Source organism: Myotis lucifugus, unplaced genomic scaffold (assembly GCF_000147115.1).
Source record: "Myotis lucifugus unplaced genomic scaffold, Myoluc2.0 scaffold_74, whole genome shotgun sequence".
NCBI classification, from domain to species: Eukaryota; Metazoa; Chordata; class Mammalia; order Chiroptera; family Vespertilionidae; genus Myotis; species Myotis lucifugus.
In genome coordinates this window covers 4,234,808-4,246,350 of record NW_005871122.1, presented here as the reverse complement: position 1 = coordinate 4,246,350, position 11,543 = coordinate 4,234,808, and positions in this window count along the sequence as shown.

Below are 11,543 nucleotides of genomic sequence, written 5' to 3'. Positions count from 1 at the left end.
ATGCTCTCTCACAGTCTGGGAGCCCTCAGGAGATGTCCAACTGACAGCTTAGGCCCTCTCCCTGCATGCTGTGGAGGCAGGAGAGGCTCCGCCATCGCCACTGCGCTCACCAGTCATGAGCCCGGTTTCTGGCTGAGTGTCACTCCCATGTGGGAGCACACTGACCACCAGGGGGCTGCTCCTTCATTGAGCGTCTGCCCCCTGGTGGTCAGTGAGCATCATAACAACCGGTCATTCTGCCATTTGGTCGATTTGAATATTAGCCGTTTATTATATAGGAAATCATGTAATTATAGATAACATGAAAAATGATTTTTTTCTCTGTAAAATTAAAAACAAGAAAAAATGTGTGTTATTCAAAGCATCTGACTTCCTTTGGGGGAGTAGGGAGGGAGTTAATTCTCACTGTGTTTATATTCAAGTAAGATTTGCCTGTATCAGGAAAAAAAAATTCTTATTTACTTTTTACAGAGACGAGTTATTTAGAAATTAAAAATTATTCTTTGAGTCAGTGCTTATTTTTATGTTTAAAAAAGTTTATTATAAAATACAGATAAAAGCAGAGTGCCATCTTCCAAAATTTCGTCACCCTTCCCCAAATCAATCTGTGGAGCTCTTCATGGCTTCATAGCACACAACTTGAAAATCATCCCTCTAATCATGTAAGCAAACTAAAAATCCCTTCAGTAAATATGCAATTAATGAAAATATGTGATAAGGAACAGGTGTAAGCCGATCAGTATGATGCTGTTTATAATACAATAAAACATTAAAATGCCTACATATATTGGAATTTATTTTTCTTTTTTGTTTATCCTCCCTCAAGGATATTTTTTTTCCCATTGATTTTTAGAGAGAGTGGAAAGGAGGGGGAGAGACAGAGAGAAACATTGATGTGAGAGATACATGGATTGGTTGCCTCCCACTCATGCCGCAACTAAGGCCAGGCATGCAACCAAGGTATGTGCCCTTGATCAGAATTGAACCCCTGACCCTTCAGTCCACTGGCCAACACTCAGACACTGAGACAAACTGGCTAGGGCTAGATACATTGCTTTTAGAACTTTGTATCAAAAGCCAAAAAAAAAAAAAAAGCACTTCTAGGGGCAATTCATGGCTTTTGTTACCAGTTTTTTTCTTACGGCCTAGAGAATGTATCATGTTTGAACTTTTGACAAACTCAACTATTATATAATAACTATTAATATTGTTAAGTTTCTCACAAATGTTTTGTCTAAAAATTACATTAATTTTGCTTCTCCAGAATAGCATAACCTGGTTATGTTATTAATTTATTCACACTCAATTACAAATAACTTGATTTACTTTAGAATCTGTAGAAAAATTGTCTTTCAGGGTGAAACTAAATATCAAAATCAGCTAAGTAGGTAATTTCAAAATTATTTGCTGATCTTTCTGTGACGTTACTATTGTTTAGTGGTTGAATTATCATTATTGCATCTTTCCCATTTACTGAAGATATCTCTCATCCTTTTGGCTATTTATTCCCTAATGAGAGTGGAGTTACCAGCAGCAGTTTGATATATTTGCTTAGAAACTTTTTCAGAAAATTATATTCCCTCATATAGACGAAGTAAAATTATATTTCTCCATGAGGAAAATGTGTCCTCTTGATCAGCTCTATAGCATCAGGGAAAGGAAAGATACGGACATTATTTTGATAAATCTACCTGAGAAGGTTGTTCATTGAATATACACACACCAGAGCCGGATTACTCTCCTATCCTAATTAAGTATTTTTAAAGCCAAAGTTCTAATAAACATAGTCAGAAACTTCAACAGATGTTTCTCAATCTTTCATGTTTTTGCAAGCAAAATTATGATCTAAGTTGTTAGGTGCATGTATATATACATATGGATATTTTATGTAGTCATGTAGGATATCAAAAATAATTTTATTTTTCTAATATATAAGTGATGACAAGTTTTCAGATTTTAACTTTTCATAAAAGAAAGTGAAGGTATATATAACATAACATAGACAATGTTCAAATGTACTCTCTCAGAGCAAGTAATCACTATAGAATGCAACATCCTTAAAAGGCAGAAGTGTTATTTAATAACAACAAGTGTGCCTCATCTGATAGCATAAATGAAAAAGTAATTATATGCTCAGTAAGGAGCCAGAAGGAAGGGTATGCATTTGCCACATAGTGCCATAATGGACTGAAATTATACTTACAATAGCCATCCAAAGAAGAGAGCATATGATTGCCAACTAACACTGCAATTCTGAAAGAATGCCGACACTGTGATTAACAGCTGCCTATGTACCTCCCAGTGAAGGGTGCTTAAGGAAATCATGACTCATGGGACAATAGAGCTGACATTTTTGTAATGCCTGTGATGGCCAGTTATTAAAAATATATAAAGAAAGAACTAGGACTATTAGAACAGCACTGTCTCTTCAGTCCACTTATGGCAATTTGCAGTCTTTGTAGAAAGCATCTTTTTAGCCAAATCAAACCAGGACAGTAATTTTCCAGCTGGTGTATTAGGGATTCAGCTATATCATTCTTTTCCCAAATGTGACTGAAAGGCCCCCTGTATGAGTAAAAGAGAGCAAATCTTGCCATTTCTCTTGTTTCATTGTTTAAGTCCATTTTCAAGCCCCCCCAAATGAGATAAAACCTAAGGCTTACTGGATAGTTCCAGTTGTAGTTATAGGAAGGAAATAACTTAGAATTTGGTCACCATTACAAGGGTGTCTCCACAGTGGAGTTACAGAAAGCTGAGAGACATTTTTATGCAAAAATGGAACCACCATTTTGAACAAATGCATTAGAAAGAATTAATCTAGGGGATTCTGGTCACGAGGGTAGCATAGGTAAAAGCGGTACTTGCATCCTCCCAGATCCATATCAAAATTTCAACTAAACTACAGAACAACTATTATTTAGAATCACTTGAAATCTAGCTGAGTGGAAGTACAACTAACGATTTAAAGAAAAGCCACATTGAGACTGGTAGGAGGAGCGAATACATGAAACAGGCTTTGGTGCTGGATAAAAATCAGGAGGGATATCTCGGCTGCAGAGGTACCCCCTGAGAAGTGAAGAATCCCAGCCCCACACCAGGCCCTCAGCCCAGGGTTTTAAGGCCAGAAAGAGAAGTCTCCATAACTTCTGGCTGTAAAAAATAGGAGGGGATTGTAGGTGAGAGAGATGCAGAACTGCTGGAGGCCCAGACAGTTCTATTTAAAGGGCCTGTGAATGGACTTAGATTCACTGGCTCTAAGCTCAAATGCTGGGGCAGCAGCTCCAAAGATACCAGAGGAGGAACTGCATTGTCTGTCATCAGCGGGGGGAGGGAGGAGCTGGAGGGCAGCTTTCTGCCAGACAGAAGTACTGATAAAGGCTATTGTCCCTTTTCAAAGTCCTCTCCTCACAGAGCCGGCAGGTGGGTGCCGTATCTGAGTCTCAATATAACTAGCTCACTGTTTGCCCTGCTCTGGTGATTCCCTGAGACTCAGACTCACCCAACCTGCAGACTCACCCAAGCTGTTTCCAGTGTCTTTTCCATACAAATGGCCTGTCTTGGCTCATGCTTCAGACTCTCCTAAAAATCTCTCAAACAAGCAGCCTGTGTCCTCAGTGTGCCTGGTACCTCTCACTAAGTGGTCCCGGGCCTGGCACTGGTGGCAGCCTACCTTGGGTCACAGCTTGGCCTTGCCTGGGCACCTCCAAACCCAGCACAAGTAGCAGCCATTTTCATACTGCTTTGGAGCTCATGCTGGGTGGCCCCAGGCAGAACACAGGTAGCTTCTGACCTTGGCCGGCACCTCAGGATAGGCTCCAGAGAAAACACATACAGTAGAAAGCATCACCCAACCACCTCAACCTCCACAAGTGACACACTCAAAGGATGTCATGCTGAAGAATGTCCTCCTCTGTGGGGCAGGCCCCTGCACAGCTGATCCTCCACAGTGGCAGGGGATACCAGCCAGTCATTGCAGCTGATCAAATGGCCTGAGAGTAAAACCCTCCCATTAATGTGTCAACAACAGTCAAGGCTCAACTACAACAGGAGAGTGTACAAAACCCACACAGGGTAGGGAAGAAGACCTGGAGTGCCCAACTAGAGTAATCAGGGAAGCTGTGCCCTGAGATCCTACAAAACACCTACTATATAAGACCACTGAAATCAAGAATAATTTACAGAGAATCAATAGTAGAGAGGACGTCCTGGCTAGTTTTTCTAAGTGGCTAGAGCATAGGCCTGAGCACTTAAGGGTTATGGGTTCAATTTCCTGTCAAGGGCACATACCTCAGTTGCAGAATGGATCCCCCACCCCTGTTAGGGCAGGTGTGGCAACCAGTTGATATGTCTCACATTGATGTTTTTCCCTCTCTCTTTCTCCCCCTCCTTTACACTCTATCTAAAAGCAATGGAAAAATATCCATGGGTGAGGATTAAAAATAAAAATAGTAGAATAGATGAAGCTGAGAATCAAATCAGTGATTTGGAACATAAGAAAACAAAATAAATAAATAAACATCAGAACAGCAAAAAATTAGGGTAGTGTAAGGAGCCTTTGAGACAAATTCAAGAGTACCAACATTCACATCATGGGGGTACCAGAAGGTGAAGAGAAAAAGCAAGAAACTAAAAACCAATTTGAAAAAAATAATGACAGAACAATTCCCTAACCTGATGGAGGAAATAGACATACAAGTTCAGGAAGCACAACGAGTCACAAACAAGAGGAATCCAAAGAGGCCCACACCAAGACACATCATAATAAATATCAAAGGTTAAAGACAAAGAGAGATTCTTATACGCAGTTAATTACCTACAAGAGAGCTCTCATAAGACTGTCAGCTGATTTTTCCAAAGAAATATTGCAGGCCAGAAGGGATTGGCAAGAAATATTCAAAGTGATGAAAAACCAGGACCTACAACCAAGACTAGAGTCAAAGAACATATAGCTTCTCAAACAAAAAGCTAAAGGAGTTCATCACCGCCATCCAGTATTACATGAAATGTTAAAGGGTCAAGAAGAAGAAGGAGAAGAAGAAGAAGAAGGAGAAGGAGAAGGAGAAGGAGAAGGAGAAGGAGAAGGAGAAGGAGAAGGAGAAGGAGAAGGAGAAGAAGAAGAAAAGAAGAAGAAGAAGAAGAAGAAGAAGAAGAAGAAGAAGAAGAAGAAGAAGAAGAAGAAATTAAATAATAATAAATACATATCTACCAATAATTGGATCTAAAAACAATATATGGAACAAACAGAACAGAAAAAAATGAATCTAAAAATTAGAATGACATAGTGATGGATAAGAAACTTTGTAATTATAATCACAAAAGAAAAGATGATTTTATCACTGTGTGATGAAAATAAAAGCTGTTCTAATTTTGCAGTTAGTCATAAATAATCTCTTTAGTTTATAGCATGATATAAAGGTGCTTCCTGTAATGTAACACAGAACATGGTTTTGAAAAGGAAATGATAGTACAGAAACCATATATCTGTAAGGAAAAAAAACCTACATTAGCCTTAATTTTTCCATATGTTTGAATAGTTTGTGTTTCAAAGCTGTTTTTTAAAAAAACCTTTTCATGAAATAAGGCTACTATTGATGATTTTTTCTTTTTCCACATAATATTTAATAATCAGGAAATGTTTTTATTTCTTATAATATTAACCTATTTTATATAATTATAAGTCAAAGCAATAATATTTTAATAAGTTGTATGCTTTTTCTATAAAAAGAATAAACAACACATTTATATTGCTTAATTAATACTTCTTTGTTTTGTTTCAAGACACTCTGATGGCTTGCTTGTATTTGCTGAATTTCCATCTGTGCAATGAAGTTCACCATTTTCATTTTCTCTATTAGGATGAATTACTATCATTCAAGTTAAGAGTAAATTAGTGTTAAAAAGAAAAAAATGCATAATATTCTATTTAAAGTATTCTGCATGATTTAATTATTTATAAAACATATTTTGATTTTCCTGAAGATGGCAGCGGATTAGGAGGAACCTATACTTACCTCCTTCTAGGACTAAACTGGTATTACAACTAAATTACAGAAAAATCATCCTGAATAACCAACTGAAAACTAGCTGGAGAGAAGCCATACAACCAAGGACTTACTGAGGAGGTCACCGAAACTCTTTGGAGGTGTGGAGGCACAACAGGTCTGACTGGGCACTCTTGGGCAGCAGCTGAAGTTCCAGAGGGATATCAGCTATGGGGCGGGTTCCAGGGGGTGGGGGTGGAGTATTCTCCATAAGAAGTGTGGGTTCTACACCCCAAGCCAGGCCCTTAACCCAGAGTGCCAGAACCAGGAAAGGTACCCACGTAACATCTGGCTATGAACAGCAGCAAGCTTTCTCTGCCTGGGAGAGATGGCTAGAAACACAGGCACCCTCTTAGAGGCCCAACACACAAAAAGTTGTTTGCATCCACTCACCCTGGGGGTCCTGCAGAAGGAGAGCAGAGTATACTAGAGCTTCAAGAGGCAAGTCTGAGGTAGGTGGGTCTGGGGAGAGAGCTGAGAGGTCAGAGACCAGGTTTTCTGTGCTGAGTCATTTCCAATACTGCAGACCAACTTTTTCAGGCAAGCATTCCCCTCCATTGTAGCATCAGTCTGAGGGGAAGCAATAACCCCACCCATTGGAATTCCTCTAATACAACCCTAGTGCTTATGCCCTGCTCAGGAGTACAGCCCAAGGCTCTTTAAGTGACTAAGCCTAAAAGACAGCCTGCAGCAGAGGAGGGTCTCTGAGTGCTTTGAGACTTTTGCTGACCTGACCTGGGCCTAGTGCTAGTAAAAGCAGACCTTGGTGAGCAGTTTGGTCCTTTCCACTTGCACCCAGGCCCTGCTGAGGAGCCACAAACCTGGATCACTGATCGCTCCAAACAGACTGTCCAGAGCCAGTCACAGGCAGCATGTGTCTTTGGCTTGCACAAGAATTTATTTGCAAAGGATCCATATCTACCAAAGTTATGTCACTTCTTTGATCTAAACTCAATGGCTTTCCAATTACTTTCCTAATGAAAGATAAACTATTTATATTGGTCCCTACTATTGATCTCATCTCTTATATCTGACTCTCTAGCTTACTATCATCAAGGCACTCTGACTTTCCTCTTAGTGTTTTTTTATCATGCTTTGCACCCATTATTTCTTCTACCCAGCAAATTCTCTCTCCCTCCCTCCCTCCCTCGTTCCCTCCCTCTCTACTAGTATGTCTTGGTTCTCAAATTCTCACATGGCACTCTTTCTGGACTCTCTGACCACTTTGTATAAAATATACAATCCCCTCCATTCTCTGTTACTTTCTATCTCCTTTTATTATTCTTAGTTTTTCTCCATAGCGCTTATCACCAAGTGACATATAATAAATATATATTTGTTTATATACTGTTGCCTATCAATCCCCACAACAATATAAGCTCTAAGTGTTAAGGGGCTTTAGTTGCTACATCCTCAAGACCTAAAATAGCACTTGACACATAGTAGGCACTCATTATATATTTATTGGATGAATGAATTACTTTCTTCTCTACAATATAGAGGTAAGAATTCTAAATTACAGGATGTCAATGAAGTTTAAATTATACCCTTCGTACATGATGGATGATCAGCGGATATTAGTTTCTTTCACTCTGTGAATTGCTTTACATTCATATTTTATGGATAATGTTTATCAAATATGTACCGATAATGGTTTTTACTACTCTTGCAAATTCATTAGCACAGGATTTCAGATAAAGTTTAATTACAGAGAAATTCTCTCCTACAATGTATTCTGAAAAATATCTGCTGTGATTATATATCTGCTTGGGTTAGCTTCTTTCTGTCTCTTCTATGCACTGGCCATGGAGAGATTTTACTCTGATTGACTTGGTTTTACAAGAAGAGGACAATTAAAAGTCTTATAATTATTATTATTTTTTAATATCCTGTGATTTGTTTGGTGGTTGTTTTCTTTTTGTTGTTGTTGTTGTTGTTGTTGTTGTGTGTGTGTGTATTTAATGATTAACGCTCAAAATTTTTTATGACCATTGAAGAATGGGTTCTGTTTAAGCATCATGCATGTAATGTAGTATTTACAGCAGTTCTCACCCCAGAAAAAAAACATTTGAACATAAACTGAGATTACATGTCTGAATAGAGAAATGTGTCACTTAAAATATCTATATGCTGCCCTAACCAGTTTGGCTCAGTGGATAGAGCGTCAGCCTGCGGACTCAAGGGTCCCAGGCTTCGTTCCGGTGAAGGGCATGTACCTTGGTTGCAGGCACATCCCCAGTAGGGAGTGTGCAAGAGGCAGCTGATCGATGTTTCTCTCTCATCGATGTTTCTAACTCTCTATCCCTCTCCCTTTCTCTCTGTAAAAAATCAATAAAATATATTTTAAAAAATATCTATATGCCTACACTTTCTTTTATATACATGGTGAACCTAGTCTTTCTCTTCTATTTCTGGGCCCTATGATTAGTTCTAACTATTTTAAATGAAAGCAAAATGTGTTTTTAAATTTACAATCATTAAAATTAAGAATATATATTTATTTAACAATGAAAGCTTATTTTTCATCTGAAAGAGCCAGTCTATTGAGTTTTAATAAGGAAACATTGTAAATTCATTTTTTATTTACTTTCATATATTCCTCAATAATTTCTATCTTGAAGGTAACACATGAGTAATACTTTCACAGAATAATACTTATGTGTCTGATATCTGCCATAATAATTTGAACATATTATTTAACCATGTATTTATGTCACTACTAAAACAGCAAGATGCATATACTTTGAAGACCACTACTCTAACTGATCTGAGTGCCTGACACACAGTAAACATTCACAAATGTTTGTTATATCAAATTTGAATAAAATTTTCTTTCTTGATCTTTTTTCTTTCTACACTCTAAAACACTGTGGTTATACCTCAAACAAAAAACTTACAGAGATAGCCTCTATTATAAAGAAAAGGAAATGATTCTCATAGCAAAATAAGATAAAATGAAATAATAAAACAAACAAAATAAAAAGGTAACTTAGGAAGTAAAAGAAAACATTTGCAAACAATATGTTTGACAAGAAGATAATATTTAAAATATATAAAGAACTAATATAACTTAAATAGCAAATAATCTCATTTTAAAATAGGCAGAGAAACTGCCTAGCATTTTTCCAAAGAAGACAGAAAAATGGCCAACAGTATGAAAAGATGTCCAATGTCACTAATCTTCAGGGAAATGCAAATCAAAACCACAATGAGATAGTTAGAATGGCTATCATCAAAAAGACAAGAGATAATAAGTATTGGTGAGGATGTGGAGAAAAGAAAACATTTTTGCACTGTTGGTGTGAATGTAATTGGTGCAACTACTATGGAAAATAGTATGCAGGTTCCTCAAAAATATTAAAAATAGATCAACCATATGATACTTCTCCCTATATGTCCTAAAGAAATGAAAACAGGATCTTGAAGCAATTTCTTTACTCCCAGGGTTACTGCAGCATTATGTGCAAGAGACAAATATAAAAATTAACTAAGTGACCACCATCAGACAAATAAATAAAAAAGATATTGTATATGTATGCAACAAATTATTATTTAGCCATAAAAAGAAGGAAATCCTGATATTTGCAATGACATGGATGGAACTTGAAGGCATTGTGCTAAGTGAAATAAGTCAGACAGAGAAAAAGAAATACTCTATGATATTACTCATATGTGGAATAATAATAATAAAAAAAAGCTGAACTTCTAAGCCACAGAATAGAATGGTGATTACCAGGGGCTGGGGGTGTTGGAAATGGGGAGATGTTGATCAAAGAATACAAACTTCCAGTTAGATGATGAATAAGTTCTGGAAAACTAATGCATAGCTTTGTGATCATAGTTAACAATACTATCTTAGCTGAAAGTTGCTAAGAAAGTACATCTTAAATGTTCTCACCACACACACACACACACACACACACACACACACACACACAAAATGATCCTATATAATAAAAGCCTAATATGCAAATAGACTGAACAGCGGAATAACTGGTGGAACAACGGGCCACTATGATGTGCACTGACCACCAGGGGGCAGATGCTCAACGCAGGAATTGCTCCCAGCCCACAGGCCCCAGGCCAGTCAAAGCAGGTGCCAGTAGCCTCCCCCCCCCCCCCATCACACTGCTGGTCGTCCCACAGATGGGCCCTGATTGCCAGCCAGGCCTAGGGACCTACCTGTGCATGAATTTCGTGCATTGGGCCTCTAGTAATTATATAACATGATAGAGGTGTTAGCTAATGCTGTGGTCATCATTTTATTGCAATATGTAAGCATCAAATCAATAAATTTACATCTTAAACTTACACAATGTTTTATATCTCCACAAAGCTGCTGGTGGGGGAGAGCAAAAAGGGAAAAATAAATCAAATATTACAAAACAAAAGAATTACCTGTAAAAACTTGCAAAAGGCTATATTCATAAGGAAACATGGGTAAGAAATTAGAACATTTTAATAAAATAAGAGAGGTATTTTTTCCCCCTTTCATTCAATGATGTTGAGTGCAGTGGCATTTGTATTCAGCAGCAGATTTAAATATTAAAAGCATCAATAATAATTAATGAAGAAACATGTTTGGGGAAAGGACATTCCATGCAAGGGAACCATCATATACAAAAGGGTGGACATCTTTTCACAGGTTCAGACTAAGGCTATTTTATTATGGCTGGTGTATATAGCAGGAATAACAAAAGTCATAGTAACAACTATTTGTGGTCTTCCTAAATGATTTTATTCCCAGCTTTGCTCCACCCCGGTAGAGTGCCAATTCTTTTATTTCTTTTTAGTTTTTTCAATTACAGTTGACATACATTATTATGTTACTTTCAGGCGTACACCCCAGTGATTAGACATTATATAACTTACTAAGTGATCATCCTGATAAATCTTGTACCCAATAAATCTCACACCATATATAGTTATCAGAATATTTTTGACTTTATATATATATTTTTTTAAAATATATATTTTATTGATTTTCCACAGAGAGGAAGGGAGAGAGACAGAGAGTCAGAAACATCGATGAGAGAGAAACATCGATCAGCCGCCTCCTGCACATCCCCCACTGGGGATATGCCCGCAACTCAGGTACATGCCCTTGACCGGAATCGAACCCGGGACCTCTCAGTCCGCAGGCCGACGCTCTATCCACTGAGCCAAACCGGCTTTGGCATATTTTTGACTTTATAATCTATCCTTTATTTTACATCCCCATGACTATTCTGCAACTACCAATTTGTACTTCATAACCCCTTCACTTTTTTCTGTTTGTTTGTTTCAAATAATTTATATCAGAAATGATAACTACATTGATTACAATTTTTTTCAAATTATTTTTATTATTTTACGAATAAAGGTCATTTTTATTACCTTACCACTCCATAGAGAAAAAAAAATGTGTTTAATATTGAATGAGATTTTATTTTATTTATTTTTATATATTTTTTTACTTTATTGATTAAGGTATTTCATATGTGTCCTTATCCCCTCCATTGC